The sequence below is a fragment of the Musca autumnalis genome, unplaced genomic scaffold, assembly GCF_047663935.1.
Source record: "Musca autumnalis isolate F117 unplaced genomic scaffold, ASM4766393v1 scaffold_1, whole genome shotgun sequence".
Lineage (NCBI taxonomy): Eukaryota > Metazoa > Arthropoda > Insecta > Diptera > Muscidae > Musca > Musca autumnalis.
In genome coordinates this window covers 150,800,690-150,818,536 of record NW_027411644.1, presented here as the reverse complement: position 1 = coordinate 150,818,536, position 17,847 = coordinate 150,800,690, and positions in this window count along the sequence as shown.

The window sequence follows — 17,847 nt, the reverse complement described above, 5'->3', positions numbered from 1 at the left end:
ATATTTTTCATCTTCTAAAAGGCATTCCCAACACTTTTTTGAATATTCTACCTACGACTACTACTAGAGAAGTTCTGAATATTTATCATCAAAAATAGTTTTATTGTTTTCTATAGTATTCCCTAGCATAAGTTAACTACTCTTGTAAGCACTCAACCCTGTTTGTCGAAGCACTTTTTCCACTCCGATTGAAACACACATGGTTTTTGAACGTTTCAACAGCATCTTCTTGCGACGAAAATATTTTACCGCGCTTTTTTTCTGGATGTGCGGAAATAAAATGAAGTCATTGGGTGCTAGCCAGGGCTGTACGACGGATGACCCATCAATTCCACCTTTTGTCCGGTAAAAAGGCGCTGCACAGTGGTCGCTGCCATTATCCAAAATTAAAAAAATTAAAGTCTAATTTATGGTACCAAATGTGTTCATATCTACTCCTAACATGTTAAATATCTCTAAAATAAATTTGTTATGGATTACTTCCTACTGAACTCTTTGAGAATAGCATCCCAGCAAAAAGTCCTCCCAAAATCATGAGTTTTGTAAGGGATTTTTGGCAGCCGTAACTGCTCGCAAACCCCCTTTCTTCCCCATTATTTTTACAAGGGCATGTCGCACACAGTTTGTAGTTATTTTATGACAACTAGAATAACTAGTTATTCTGTGGCCACTAGAAGTTGAAAAGTAAGGTGAAAAAAATTATATTTTTAGAACAGTTGATGTAGAGATTTTTTTTAATTTCATCACACTTCTTACTTTTATTTTACTTTATTTTATTTCGCTCGCTGTGCGAGTTGAACACACGAACCCTCTGATTTCTAGCCAAAGACACTACATACTATGCCACGCACACAAACATTAAGGGTTACTTAAGAACTTAAATGTGCAGTGCACATGTGCACCAGGAACTGTTATTTTTTAATTAAAAACTGTTATTTTTTAATTAAAAAAACTGGCGTGCCGACAGTGAGCGTTGAACACACAACCCTAGGATTTATAGTCGGGCACACACTCACTGTGCCACCGTCCTCATTACTTAGTGAGGAGCAAAGTAAACCATACTTACCATGTAATTTTTTTAAGAAGTATCCCATTACTTTTCAGATTACTTGTAATGCGAAAAGAAGCTTGTTTACATTACTTTGTAATGGGTTACGTAGACTAATGGATCCGAATTTTTGCTGGGATCAAATATGAGAGGTGAATTCAGTGCAAAGGTTGGGGAAAGTAAGGTATTAATATCAAACTAAATGAACTCTATATTGACCAAACTTAATTCGATTATTAAAAACAATAGTTGTGTTCCAGAACTAAAAAGTTTTTAAATTTTTTACCAATTTCACACATTTGTTTTACCACAAAGCGTTCCCGTACACCAAAAAGTAGTAAAATCTTCACTTCTCTTTAAACAAAAATGGCGCTGAATGACTCTCTCTTTAAAAATTTTTTACTCGACAAATTTGAGCATGTAAAAAATAGTAACATGGTTGCCGCCTTCTGATTGGCTGGTAGGCCGACTTTGATATTTGTTGCAGTTTTATGACGTTTTTCCATTTTCCGCTCGCGTACTTTTTGAATAAAGTTGTATGTTCAGTTCGCTTTTTTACTATTTTACCATAATATATAAAAGAGTAAAGTGATGACTGACAGATCTACAACGCCCAGACGAAACGGCTGAAGCTACAATCCCCAAATTTTGTGTGAGGATTAGTCTTGGGGCGAAGGTGCTCGATAAGGCTGGGTTTTTGGAAATTCGTCCTACAAGGGTGCGAAAAGCACTAAAATGTACTAAAAATGGTCAAATTTGTGTGGGGGCCGACTAAGAATCAACGCCCAGACGAAACGGCTGAAGCTAGAATTCCCAAATTTTGGGTGAGGATTAGTCTTGGGGCGAAGGTGCTCGATAAGGCTGGGTTTTTCGAAATTCGTCCTACAAGGGTGCGAAAAGCACTAAAATGTACTAAAAATGGTCAAATTTGTGTGGGGGCCGACTAAGAATCAACGCCCAGACGAAACGGCTGAAGCTATAATTCCCAAATTTTGGGTGAGGATTAGTCTTGGGGCGAAGGTGCTCGATAAGGTTGGGTTTTTGGAAATTCGTCCTACAAGGGTACGAAAAGCACTAAAATGTACTAAAAATGGTCAAATTTGTGTGGTGGGCCGACTGAGAATCAACGCCCAGACGAAACGGCTGAAGCTGGAAAGCTGAAATTTTGTGTGATGGTTAGTTTTGGGGCGAAGGTGCTCGATAAGGCTGGGTTTTTGGAAACTCGTCCTGCAAGGGTGCGAAAAGTACTAAATGGAACTAAATATGGTACCCTTTGTATTAGGCAAACGGGAAAAGCTAGAATTCTGAAATTTGGGATGAGGGTCACTGGTGGAGAGTTAGAAAGATGTACCAAAGGGTTTTTGGAATTTCGACCTAGAAGTGTACGAAAAGTACTAAAAGTTATAAAATTTAGTACCAGTTGTATATTTTGAACGGCTGTAGCTAGAATCTTGAAATTTGGTATGGAAATAAAGGATGGGAGGTGGTGTTTATGAAAGGAAATTCGTTCTCATGTGTACGAAAAGTACTAAAGTGTACTAAATTTAGTACAATTTGGATTTGAGTGAACGGATAAAACTGGAAACTTGAATTTTAAAATTAAGACTACTATTGAAGAGTAGGATTGCGATATGAGGGTTATTTTTGGAAATTCGTACTTATGTGTACGAAAAATTCTAAATTTGGTACAATTTGGATTTTGGTGAATGGATAGAGGTGGAATCCTGAAATTTTGAATTATTATTACTGTTAGAGTATAGGATTGAGGTAGTTTTGAAAATTTGTACTTATTCGTACGAAAAGTACTAAACGGTCGTGAATTTGGTACAATTTGGATGGATATAGGTGGAATCCTGTAATTTGGAATCAAGATTACTGTTGGACTGTAGGATTGAGTTAATCTTGGAAATTCGTACCTATGGGTACGGAAAATACTAAATTTGGTACAATGGTACTAAATTTGGTACAATTTAAATTTTGGTAAACGGACAGAGCTGGAATCTTGAAATATTGAATTAAGATTTCTATTGGGCTGTAGGATTGAATAAGTTGTGGAAATTTGTACGAAAGTACTAAATGGTACTCAATTTGGATTTGGGTGCACGGATAGAGCTGGAATCCTGAAATCTGGAATTAAGGTTACTGATGGAGTGAAGGATTGAGGTAGTTTTGGAAATTCATACCTTTGGGTACCGAAGGCACTAAATGTACTAAATTTGGTATAATTTGGATTTGGGTGAACAGATAGAGCTGGAATCCTGAAATTTAGAATTAAAGTTACTTATGGGGTGTAAGATTGAGGTAGTTTTGGAAATTCGTACTTATGGGTACGGAAAGTACTAAATGGTACTAACTTTGGTATACTTTAGATTTGGGTGAACGAATAGAGCTGGAATCCTGAAATTTGGAATTAAGATTACTGTTGGACTGTAGGATTGAGTTAGTCTTGGAAATTCGTACTTATGTGTACGGAAAGTATTAAATTTGATACAATTGAAATTTACGTGGACCGATAGAGCTGCAATCGTGAAATTTGGAATTATGATTACTTATGGAGTGTAGGATTGAGGTAGTTTCGGATGTTCGTACTTATGGGTACGGAAAGTACTAAATGGTACTAAGTTTTGTACATTTTGGATTTGGGTAAACAGATAGAGCTGGAATCCTGAAATTTATAATTAAGATTACTTATGGAGTGTAGGATTGAGGTAGTTTTGGAAATTCGTACTTATGAGTATGGAATGTACTAAATGGCACTTAATTTAGTACAATCTATATTTGGGTGAACGGATAGAGCAGGAATCCTGGAATTTCGAGTTAAGGTTATTGTTGGAGTGTAGGGTTAAGGAAGTTTTGGAAATTCGTACTTATGGGCACGGGATGTACTAAGTGGTACTAAATTGGTACAATTTATATTTAGGTGAACGGAGAGAGCTGGAATCCTGAATTTTAGATTACTGTTTGGTATTATAGACCCTCTTGATGTGTAGGGTTAAGATATGGATGTGGTTGTGGATATACTTACAAAATTACAAAATGGCACAGAATTTGGTTCAAACTGTTATTGTGTAAATTAGTAGAGTTTAAATTGTGAAATTCGATATTATGTGTACGTACTTATGTATACGAAAAATACTAAATTGCGGTTGGGATTATGTTTTGGATAAAAGGCAGTAGTGTTTTAACTTATACATATTATAGGTACTGAATTTGGTACCAGTTTGGCGTTGAAGGGATAAAGTGGAATTTCGAATTGTTGTTGACGGATGGTGTTGGTGTTTAGATAAGAATTTTTTTTTTAAATGCATACAAATTCTGAAATTAGGCTTAGGGCTGGCTGACTTATTGAGAAATACACAATGGTATTAAATTTGACGTTGGTGTAGCAATGAAGCTGGAATAATATAATTAGTGTGTGAAAAGTACAAAATTGCAATCAATTTGGTATTGGGCTAAGGAATAGGTATATTATCTATTTGACAGGTTCATTTTTAGAAGTGGTCGTACAATAAATGTAATAGGAGTATTAAGTAATACTAAATATTGAAGCACTGGTATTGGGTGAATCGATAATTGAAATTTGTTGTGAGGATCACTGTTGAGATTGGATCAGAACGTTTATTAAAATCCACCTTTAAATGTATGAAAGGTTTCCACATGTAATACTATTGACATTGGGTGAACAAGTAGAGCAAAAACTGTAACAAACTAATGAGCATGCCAGGTAGTGGCATCGTAAAATTTTGAATATGTTTTGTCAAAACTTTCTTTATGTTGTTGGGGAAATTACGACAAAAATAATTTTTTTATAAAGGGATTTGACTTTTCATGTTCGATCAGCAGGTGTGATACCACTACCTGGTAGTTCTGCCATGCTAATGAGCTAAGGTTCTGGATTCTAAAAATTGTACTGAATAATGTTCTATTGTTTCTGTGTTAACACGAATTCGGTTTCTAAATAATGTAATAATTGTTTCACAAACATCCCAGACGGGACAAGGGAGACTTCTCTCATATCAATGAGTGCACCCCGATTCATATTAGATCAATGATATGGGACGTACTGATTATCGCCGAGTCCGAACGGCGTGCCTTACGACACCATTTGTAGAGAAGTTTTACATGACTGAAATACTCAGTAAATGTCGCCAACATTACTGAGGGGTATTTTGCAACCGTCGAAAATTTGATGTTGCCTGACCGGGGAATCGATCGGTTTTCTACATTTTGATATCACAAATTCCAAAATTCGGACTGAAATTTAAAATGTACGTCGCTGTTGAAGTGTAGAGGTCTTTTTTTTGAGATTCGAACAAAACATGCACGAAAAGTACTTGAAAGAAATTAAATATCAATTTAAATAGCTATAAGTACATAAAAATGTTCAGTGTCCACCATATTAAATGTTTATTTGAATATTATTTCTTTTCCGCATACGAAGTAGCGGGCATTTTGCTAGTTTTACCATAAAAAAGTTCTGGAACACACGAAATGTATTAACTTGATTTTTATGGAGTTTTGTGTTATGGAGTTGTGTTGTTTTTTGGATTCATTATTGAATACCTGTGTTGACTGAAGAAATTTTATATTGTCATTTTTTTCCCTATAAATAAATTACATGTAAATTTTTAGTTATGTTCGCCTCTTTTCCCCAACGATTATTTTAAAAGGTCAGTAGTCGTGAAGAGATTCTATTTTCAAAATATCAGCTGAATCTCTCTGCATCTTTGGAACTTGTTCTCGAAATACTGTGGATACCTTTCAGGGTATTTATGTAGTTTGTTCAAAGGTGCAGGTGATAAATTTCAGCGTTTTAAATATATACAAGAGACATCGTGCGGCTCAATTATATGAAGGATACGTCAAAATGTGGTCCTCAATATAAAATTTGGAAAGTTCAGCAACTTTGATTGGAACCCTAAAAATACCCAATGTTAGGCGGTACCGATTTATGGGGACAACATCAAAGGATGGACCTACAGTAATCGATAATTTATTAATAACAAGAAATCTGAGGTTGGCCTATCTCCAGGAAAGATTAAGTGGCATTTCGGCCACTTTGAATTAATAATTTATACCCAGCAAATATCGTTAGTCATTATGTATCCCATTACAAAATAATGTAAACAAAAATGACTACTTATATCACTCCTTACTAAGTTATGAGTACGGTGGCACAGAGCGAGTGTGTCCGACTACAAAGCGAAGAGTTGTGTGTTCAACGCTCGCGGCCGGACTTTTTGGTGGTGCACATGTAAACTTTTAAACAACCCTTAATGTTCGTGAGCGTGGTCGAGTGTGTTGTGTGTTCGTCTACAAAGCAGAAGTTCGTGAAGTCCAGGAAATAGCGAAATGAAATAAAAATATGAAGTGTGTTGAAATTGAAAACAAATTCCATCTAAACTGTTCTAAAAATAAATAAAAAATATTCTTGTTTATTTTATAGCTTTTTTTCAACTTCCAGTGGTCATAAAATAACTAGTTATTCTAGTGGTTGTAGAATAACTAGAAATTCAGTGCGACATGCTCTTGTTAAAATAATGGGTTAGTAGGGGGTTTTGAGAGTAGTTACGGCTGCCAAAAATCCCGTACCAAACCCATTATTTTGGGAGGATTTTTTTTTTTTGCTGGGTATAAATTATTCTATGGTGCCTATACCTAAAGTTGGACCTATGTTGAATTTCTTTTGTTTTTTTTTGCTTTTTTATTAGTGTTGCTTAACCAACCTTTACTGAAATTATCGTATTGATATCTGCATAGGAAGTATTTTTGGCTGCTCTTCCCATTCAAATTCGACCACAGTGCGCTGGTTTGAATCAATGTGTGAGAAAGCACATTGTCATGGCGCACAATGAAACTTTTCTTGTTCGTTTTTCCAATTTAGGCAAACAAATTGTGGTATACCATTCAGAATGGACCGTTGCACGTTGCTAAAGCGGAATAGTTGCCGTATGCCCAGTTTTGCCGAAGAAACAGGTATCCAATTGCTTCTAAGTGCTTCTCCCATGAACAACTTTCTTTGCATTTGGCTAGTCTTTGAAGACCCCCACGGTCCATTGCTGCTTTGTTTCGGGCTCTTTCGCATACATCCATGATTCATCGTCCGTGGCGATCATATAAACGTCGTTTGAAGTACCGAGATCATATTTATTCACAATTTTCTTGTGATATCGCCAATAGCATTTTTTGAACGATTGTCAAATTGTGCTGAATCCAAAGAAAACAAAACTCCTTTACGAACATGAGATCATGCAATATCGAATGTATGCTGGTGGAAGAAATACCCAAGGATGTCTCTCAAGGTATGCCACATGACAATTTTAAATTATCAGTATAGGCACGGCATCAATGTTTTCTGGTACAACGGCCGCTTTTGGACGACCTTCGTTTTAAAGCGAACGTCGGCCACAATTGTTTACATTTTTTAAACCAATTTTTCACAGCTTTAAAGCGAACCTCGGTTGCGATTGTTTAAATTTATTAAACCAATTTTTCACAGCATTATCCTAGATGTTCAATATCCATACAAAGATTTAATTTCATCGATACACTCTTGCCGTTCAAAATGTTCAAAAGTAAATTATTTATTTATTTTTTGGAAAGTGACTTTTTTAGGTTACTTTAAACAACACAACACATGATCGTATGTAAAACTGTCCTGAGTAAGTTTGTGCAAAAAACTCTCAAACTTTCCAAAGGAAATTTTAAATGGCGCATGGCAACACGCAGTGTTGCATAGGTCAAGCACTTATCTACTAGCCCTCGTACTTAAAAGACGCTTTCGTTCAAAACATTTCGGAAACAGAAAACGACCATCAACACCTTTTTGTTAATATTTAGTGATGCTCCTGTATCTGTCATGGTTTACGATTGGAATCATCACATTTTGCAAGAAACAAACGGTCCGTGTCGAATGATACACATCACAACATATATATCTTTTTTTATCTTGTAAATTTTCTTGCGGAAAAGAAAATTGTTGCTGTCTTTGGAAATTTTCATCTAGGTATCATTATGAGTGACATTTAAAAAGGCTATCTGTCATAAATTAGGAAACAACATTCAACATTGAAGTATAAAACAAATGACAACAAAAAGTGACAGAACAAAAAACGGAATAGCTTTAGGACAAAACGCATTTTTCCAAAAGAAAAGAGAATTCGTTAAAAATCTGAAAAGCCTGTAACTGCAAAGCAAAGTAAAACTGTAAATTTTTTTTGCTTTCTACATGGAACTAATGCAAACATTAGGCGACATTATACAATACATACATATTTGTAGCAATTGTAAAATATGTTAATTTGATTTTTCTATTTTTGGATTTTATTCTAACAATTCGGTCACAATACAAATTGATGAGCTGTAACTTTCAAATCTTAGCTTGTCCTAAACCACTTGCGTTTGACTTGGCAGATAACGGCGCGTAGTTATCTCCTTTGACCAAGTGGTTCATGGAGATCTAGGAAAAGTCGTATGGGTTGACTTGGGAAAGTCTACATTATTGTGGCAGAAATGCTAATTATTATAAGGTCTTTGTCTGCTCATGGAGATGGTTTATTGGTACTAAAATCGTAACACGAAATAAATATTTATTGAACTGATTTGTACATTTTTCTTATATAACACAGTTTTCACAAGGTACCATTCTAAAACCATTAAATTTGAACAAAAAATATCATTACATTACATGGAATCTCCTCTGGTGAAAGCACTAGCCTCATTGCATTAAAACTTTTTAACTTTTTTCAAATTCGGCCAGACTAGCATTTTCCGAAGAAGAGTCGATTTGACGGGCGCAATTTTTGTGAATGAGTTATATCTTTAAAATGGCTATATCACACACCTTGACATAATTTCATCATTATAAATGTTTCATCTTATTTAGTTAACACGTTGCCTTTCAATGGAAAAAAGTCGAATGTCTCTCAACAAATAGATACGAACAAACAACATAGTGCCTCAGGATATGGTCAGTAAACAGAACACTTCAACGTGCAACATATGTATTTACTCTACAGGCCACAAGGTAAACAAGTCTGCTAACTGACAGCTGGCCAGCAAAAAATCCACCACCTATTAGACATCTAAGCAGCCAGCCCGTCATATACAAACATTTATGCCTTTTCAAAAATACAAACAACTCGTACGACTATGTTAGATCTAAGTATTTGTTATATTGTATTCGAACTCTTTCCAGCAGACCGCACGGTCAAATAAATAAACTAATATCCATTATAAACACCAAAGCCCTTAGGCCGTATTGCATAAGCTACCTTTGTATATTTAAAGAGGATTTGCACAACGGGCACAACATAATATGATGAACCCGGAAGGACAGTTTTGCCATAGGTCAAACTTCAGAGTTATAGCGAAATGAATTCTTTTTTGGCAAACTATACATACTCACATGACAAAACCCCTAACGAAATTTGATCACGCCATAACTCAGAAGTTTGACGTATGGCAAAACTGTCCTTCCGGGTTCATCATATTACCTTCATCGACATTCATCGCCAAAAAGAAATTTTCACCCCCCAGACTTTGATCTCCATATTTGCGCGTATTGATATTTTTCCTTAAAAACGATTTAAGAAAACGGTTTTTTGTTTTAGAACTGCAAATAGCACAGTTTTCATAAGCGAATTTATTTAATTTGATTGACAACTCTATAAGCTTTTTAATCTATATATCGACGCCTCCAAACAATAGTATGCTAAGTCGACTTAGCATGTTTTCAAGTTCTTTACATTTTTATATTTAACGTCCTTTAACTTAAATTCTGTCAAATTTTGGTAATAATCGGACAATCCGAACAGAAGTTATAAACAAATATTTACTAAGCATAGTACTGAAGTTCAAAAAATGCCCACACTTTGAGAGCTTCTCCTGCAAAACTCACTTTTTAGACTTAGCATACTATTATTTGGAGGTGTCGATATATAAAAGAGTAGTGAGGTGAGTGACTGATTGACTGACTGATTCATCAGCGCCCAGACGAAACCGCTGAAGCTAGATAGTTGAAATTTTGGGTGTAGGTTGCTGTTGGTGTGTAGGGGTGAGATAAGGCTGGGTTTTTGGAAATTCGACCTAGAAGTGTACGAAAAGTACTAAAAGGTACTAAATATGGTACCCTTTGATTTAGGCAAACGGTAAGAGCTAGAATTCAGAAATTTGGAATGAGGGTAACTGATGGAGAGCTAGAAAGATGTTCCAAAGGGTTTTTGGGAATTTGAACTATAAGTGTACGAAAAGTACTAAATTTAGTACAATTTGGATTTGGTTGAACGGATTGAGCTCGAACCCTGTAATTTGCAATGAGGGTCACTGATGGAGAGTAACAAAGAATGGTATTTGGAAATTCGAACTATAAGTGCACGAAAAGTACTAAATGGTACTAAATTTAGTACAATTTGGATTTGGGTGAACGGATAGAGCTGGAATCGTGAAATTTGAAATTAGGGTCACTGGTGGAGAGTAACAAAGAAAGGTTTTTGGAAACTTGAACTATAAGTGCACGGAAAGTTCTAAATGGTACTAAATTTAGTACAATTTGGATTTGGGTGAACGGATTGAGCTGGAATCCTGAAATTTGTAATGAGGGTCACTGATGGAGAGTAGCAAAGAAAGGTTTTTAGAAATTCGAACCATAAGTGCACGAAAAGTACCAAATGGTACTAAATTTAGTACAATTCGGATTTGGGTGAACGGATAGAGCTGGAATCCTGAAATTTGGAATGAGGATCTCTGATGAAGAGTAAAAATGAAAGGTTTTTGGAAATTCGAACTATAAGGGTACGAAAAGTACTAAATTTAGTACAACTTGGATTTGGGTGAACGGATGGAGCTAGAATCCTGAAATTTGAAATTAGGGTCACTGGTGGAGAGTAACAAAGAAAGGTTTTTGGAAATTCGAACCATAAGTGCACGAAAAGTACTAAATGGTACTAAATTTAGTACAATTCGGATTTGGGTGAACGGATAGAGCTGGAATCCCGAAATTTGGAATGAGGATCTCTGATGAAGAGTAAAAATGAAAGGTTTTTGGAAATTCGAATTACAAGGGTACGAAAAGTACTAAATGGTACTAAATTTAGTACAATTTGGATTTGGGTGAACGGATTGAGCTGAAATCCTGAAATTTGTAATGAGGGTCACTGATGGAGAGTAGCAAAGAAAGGTTTTTAGAAATTCGAACCATAAGTGCACGAAAAGTAATAAATGGTACTAAATTTAGTACAATTTGGGTTTGGCTGAACGAATAGAGCTGGAATCCTGAAATTTGGAATGAAGGTCACTGATGGAGAGTAAAAGAGAAAGGTTTTTGGAAATTCGAACTGTAAGGGTACGAAAGGTACTAAATGGTACTAAATTTAGTACAATTTTGACTTGGGTGAACGGATTGAGCTGGAATCCTGAAATTTGGAATGAGGATCACTGATGAAGAGTAAAAATGAAAGGTTTTTGAAATTCGAACTATAATATACGAAAAGTAATAAATGGTACTAAATTTAGTACAATTTGGGTTTGGGTGAACGAATAGAGCTTGAATCCTGAAATTTGTAATGAGGGTCACTGATGGAGAGTAGCAAATAAATACAGACATTTGGAATGAGGGTCACAGATGAAGAGTAACAATGAAAGGTTTTTGTAAATTCGAACTATAAGGGTACGAAAAGTACTAAATGGTACTAAATTTAGTACAATTCGGATTTGGGTGAACGGATAGAGCTGGAATCCTGAAATTTGGAATGAGGATCACTGATGAAGAGTAAAAATGAAAGGTTTTTGAAATTCGAACTATAATATACGAAAAGTAATAAATGGTACTAAATTTAGTACAATTTGGGTTTGGGTGAACGAATAGAGCTTTAATCCTGAAATTTGTAATGAGGGTCACTGATGGAGAGTAGCAAAGAAAGGTTTTTAGAAATTCGAACTATAAGTGCACGAAAAGTACTAAATGGTACTAAATTTAGTACAATTTGGATTTGGGTGAACGAATAGAGCTGGAATCCTCAAATTTGAATGAAGGTCACTGATGGAGAGTAAAAAAGAAAGGTTTTTGGAAACTCGAATTAAAAGTATACGAAAAATACTAAATGGTACTAAATATAGTACAATTTGGATATGGGTTAACGAATAGGACCGGAATCTTGAAATTTGGAATGGGGGTCACTGATGAAGAGTAAGAAAGATGTACCAAAGGTCGAAAAGTCCTAAATGGTAGTGAGTTTAGTATGATTTGGATTTGAAGAGCTGGAATCCTGAAATTTGGAATTAAGATTACTGTTGGAATATAGAATTGAGATATGGAGGTAGCTTTGGAAAATCGTACTAATCTGCACGAAGTAGTACTAAATGATACGAAATTCGCTATAATTTGTATTTGCGTGAACAGATTATTGTTGGAGTGTAGGAATAAGGTAGTTTTGGAAATTCGTACATATGGAAAAGTGCTAAATGGAACTACATTGGAAATCGTGTACGAAAAGTGCTAAATGGTACAAAATTTGGTACCTTTTGGTATTTGCTATATGGTATAGAATTTTGTACAATTTGTGATTTTGTAAAGGGTAGAACTGGAATTTTGAAATTCGGTATTAGATGAGCAATTGGTGTTTAGAGTGGAGGTAGGGAGGAGGTTTTGAAAAATCGTACTTATTTATACAAAAACTACTAAATAGTCCCCAAATGGGTTTCAGGGGAACTGGTAAAACTGGAAAAGTGAATTGGGGTTAGGATATATGTTGAATATAAGGAAGTAATTTTGAAAACGTTTACCTATGTGTACGATAAGTTGGGTAACATGTTGGTACCAAAACCATTTTAAATAGTTAAGGTACTAAATTTGGTGTTGGGTGTAGGAACAAAACTGGGATTATATAATTTGGAAATACGCTATTTGTACAAAAAATACGAAATGGAAAAATATTTGTTGAATATATTTGGTGAGTTTGAAAAATTGTACTGAATATTGTTCCATTGATTTGATGTTAACGCCAAGGGGTTTATAAATAATGTACTGAAATTAAGTAGTCAAACGTGAAGTATCTTTTCAAAAAATGTTTTTTGTTCTGACCGCTTTGGTATGTAAATTTGAAAACGTGGTCCAATGCGACAATTTTGTTAACTAGAAGGTATTTACCCCCTGATATTAAAAAATCCTAAATTGAAATGCCTTCAAAAAAGTTTCCGTTATATACGGTTGACATACCCGTGCACATCAAGTACAATTTTATGTAAAGAAGTTTTCTAACCTCTCATGCCACAAATTCCGAATTTCGGTTGGAAAATGTGCAGAAGATTTTCCAAATACTCTAAATCTTCAAAATATCTCTTCTAATAAACGTGGATTGAAGTGGAGATTTTTTAAATTAAACTTTTATATCCTCTGAGTATTCAAGGTCCAAATTTAAAGAAAATTGGACAATATACATTTGTTCTTCTTTTAAACTACACTTAGTCGAGAGGTACCGTTATATGGGGATATCCAAAAACGTGGATTTTTATGGCCATTTTGAATGCCGAAAATTTAACGGACCTATTCGGGTTCTGGGCGAAACCGCTAAAGCTAGAACCTTGAATTGTGAATGTGCGTGATTGTTGTTGTGAAGGGGTGAGATAAAGTTAAGTGTTTGGAAATTCGTACTGGAAGGAAATGCTGTGTTAGTGAAGGGGTAAAACCAGGAGTCAAATCTGAAATTTGCAATATGATGCGTAGTTTTGGAAGTTCGCAATAAAAAATATCGTAGCTGTGTAGGGATGCGATACGGCAGATTTTTTTTTTTTTTTGAATTCTGACTACAATCGAAAAAATATTGGTAATAAAAATAGGTCTTAGTGCAACAGAATCTCCAGTATTCACCATTCCCGTATTAAATATTGTTTATATATATTTCGTTTCCTTTCCGCATACGAAGTAGCGGGCATTTTGCTAGTGGTATACATATAAGTTTAATTGGTTACTTAAAACCTATTTAAAATGTCGGTTTTAATCTCGGAATATCCGGTTCAAAAACTGAGAGAACCGGATCTATCCTCCAAGAAAATTTGTTATTAACGTGTTCATCATTACAACAGCTATTTGTGGTAAATATTTCAGAAGCACCCCAGATGTCTACATAAGCAATAACCAACTGTTATGTCTACATACCTATACATAACAAATAACGAATATACAATAAAACAAAACATAGTTTAATTCTGAACCAAGTCCGAATAAATATCAAAAATGACAACGAAAACGGGACAAAATCGTTTAGTTGTCAAAGAGAACCGTACCTAAAATCTTCCGAGCTGTAAAATCTCATCTTGTGGTACTTTCAATACCGTACAAGAAATAAATAACGAAAAGGACATGAAAGGCATTGAGTTAGAAGAATGAAATGTTCTACAAAAAGATTCGCCAATCGATTTGACTGAAGACATGTCACCTCAAAACGAAGCTACAACAACGCCAAATAGAGATATGGAGCTATTTTCCCAAGTATTATAGGGAAAAATCAAAAATTTCATCGCGCGATATCTCAGAAACTTGACCTATGGCGAAAATTTCCTTTTGGGTTCTTAGTATATTCATCAAGGGCTTTCATCTCCAAATGAAATTTTCCACCCCCCAAAAATGCTGCTGCACAGTGTAATTATCAAAAAAAAAAAGCAACAACAATTTTAATTTAATATACCTGATTATTGCATTGACCTAATCATTTAATACTAAAAAATGTAGAACCAATAAAGGAAGGATCAATGGAATAATTAGTTTCCCTTCTGTAATGAATAGAACAAAATTTGGCAAGATTATTCCTAGACCAAATTCCGACGCACACATTTGAAAAAGGAAATTCAGAAATTGGAGTTATATGGTAGAGATAAATATTTCCTTTTTTGGATTTATAATCCTATCAAATGCGACTTCTTGACAATTTTCTTGTAGTCTTGACAATTTTGAATACAATTCTATACAAAATTTTAAATTTATAAATTCTTTCTACTAATTTTCCCATACGAATATTGTTGGATCTCTTTTGTTTTATTTTTAATTTATAATTTTATTTAAAAAATTCGTAAATTTCCATTATTTCTCAATTAACAAAACCAGTTATTAAGGAAGTATTGCCACATAATTATACCCTCAGCATTTATGCTAACGAGGGTATATACACTTTCATACGGGCAAAATGTGCTTCATCGAAATAATGGGTTTAGACCCCAAGTATGTTTGGACGAAATGTGTTTCAGACAATTTGGAGTTGATTTAGCCATGTCCGTCCGTCCGTCTGTCCGTCTGTCTGGCTGGCTGGTGCGCTCGATAACTCTCGAACAAAAGTTCGAAAATGTTCGGAAAATTTGTGCGCACGATAACTCTTGAAGGGAGTAACCGATTTGGCCCACACTTTGTACATCGTGAAAGTTCTGCCAGACTTAGATGAAGTTTAAATATGGACTTAATCGGTCCACTCCTTCGGGTACCTCCCACACAAAATTTCGGAAAAGTCCAGTTTAGGACCTGCTCTCGAATCGCTTTGATTTTTGTTGTAGCAACTTGTATTCGCTGTCCCCATACGACGGTACAAGTTTCATAAGGGGCAAATCCATACTGCCTGAGAAAATAGCCTGAAAGATGCAAAAAACCCCTATGACACCGTGTGAAGTGGTTGGAGCGCAAGATAAATCTCGAACAGATCTGCCAATTTGGTCCAAAAATTTGGCCTTCGTAATATTTTGTCCAAACATAGTTTAAGTTCGAAGATAAACCATGTCTGTCCACTCCTTCAGGTACCTCCCTCACAAAAATTCAAAAATCTTCGAAAAAAATATGCCCACGATAACTCTTGAAGGGAGTGACTGATGTAATCCATACTCTGCACATTCTAATATATCTACCAGATATAGATCAGGTTCGGATATGGACTGTATTTGTGCACTCCTTTGGGTACCTCCCACACAAAATTTCGGATAAGTTCACTTTAAGACCTGCTCTCGAATCACTTTGATTTTTGTTGAAGCGATTTGCATTCGCTACCTCCATTACGACGGTAAAAGTTTTTCAGTAGCAGGTCCATATTTCTTGGGAAAACAGCCCTATGTCACCATATGTGGCTCTCGAACAGTTCTACCGATTTGGTGCAACATTTGGTCTTCTCATATTTTATCCAAACTTAATTTCATGGAGCAATACCGGTGCCCAACTTCCGGTACTTCTTCCCAATATTCAAATAATGTCACTAAAATGTTAGGACGATATCACTTGAATGGTGAAACCAATTGGTCCAAACTTTGGTTCTCCTAATATTTTGTCAAAATTTGTTTAACTTCTAAAATGGCCCATATCGGTCCTCCCTAAGGGTACCTCCCCCAGAAAAGTTCAACATTTGTGTTAATTCCTATTTATTTATTTATTATAATAATAACACTGTAGCATTGGCTACAATGGCCATCAGCTAAAACGTGTGTTAATTCCTAATCCACATTTTTGTCGGCAAGTTCAAATGTTGAAAAAGGGCCACAAAATTCTGAAGAGACGGTAAATACGTTCTATCTGTCCGTAGATGAAAGTTTCAATTCACATTGGCTGAGGGTATACCTCTGTCGGCAAAGCCAACTGACACTTTTTTAGTTGTTTTTTCATGAAAACCAATTTTTTCATCAAACAAAAATTAACCATTTGTAAAAACAATCTGCCATTACAATAAACAATAAAGCAAAGATGAAACAAAAGAAGAAAAACCTCAAACAAAGTATTTTTCAATGTTATGTTTTATTAATTTGCGCCTCAATTGGAGAAACAATAGAAACATTTAAATTACAATAAAAAGTAACTTTCTTTTCACACCAAAAAAAACTACGGAATTGAAACCATTACGATCGGAATCTGTTACAAAATTCGTTTCAGGCAATTTGGAGTCGATTTAGCCATGTCTGGCCGTCTGTCTGGCTGGTGCGCACGATAACTCTCGAGCGGATTAACCGATTCGTAGTTAATTTTGCACTTCGTAATATTTTGCTCAAATATAGCCTATGTTAGAAGATGGACCATATCGGTGCACTCCTTCAGCTGCTTCTTCCACAAAAGTTCAAAATTTTCCTGTAAAATGATGTGAACGATAACTCTCGAAGGGAGCAATCGATTTGGTCCAAATTTTGCACATCGTATTATTCCTTGCACGTATAGATTGGGTTCGAATTTTCGGTCCACTCCTTCGGATACCTCCCACACATTCGGAAAAATTTAAGTTTAGAGCTCATCTCGTAGCTTTTTGAATTTTTATCAGAAAGTTTCGCCTTTACAAAGGCACTTCCTGAGTTAAAGGCCTAAAAGCTCTAAGAAACCCTGAAGGTTAGTTGGTGCCTTCAGGCAAGATATCTCTCGCAGGGAGTTTCTGATTGGTTCAAATTGTGCAAATTGTATTACTTCAACCAGTCATGTATCAGGTTGAAATATGGACCTTCGGGCACCTCCCACACAAAATTTGGGTAAAGTACAGTATGATATATTTGAAAATTTTTTACAGAAGGTTGTATTCACGGTTCCTATTACAACTGTCCATTTTTCCCAAGTAAGTCCAAGGGCTCCAAAAAAACCTCATACTTTTTCAAAATTTCTTCCAATGTAATTTAATATTTCGAGTTATCTATGAATCAGAAGTTTGCTTAATAAAACCACTTCGTAGGAAGTCCGGAACCCCCTAGCTTACGTCCCTTTACTACAACATTAAAATTAAGCACTCTTGAAGACATATAAGCACAATGTTGACCATTTGATTACACCCTTTGATAGATACCATCCTTCAGTTATTTTA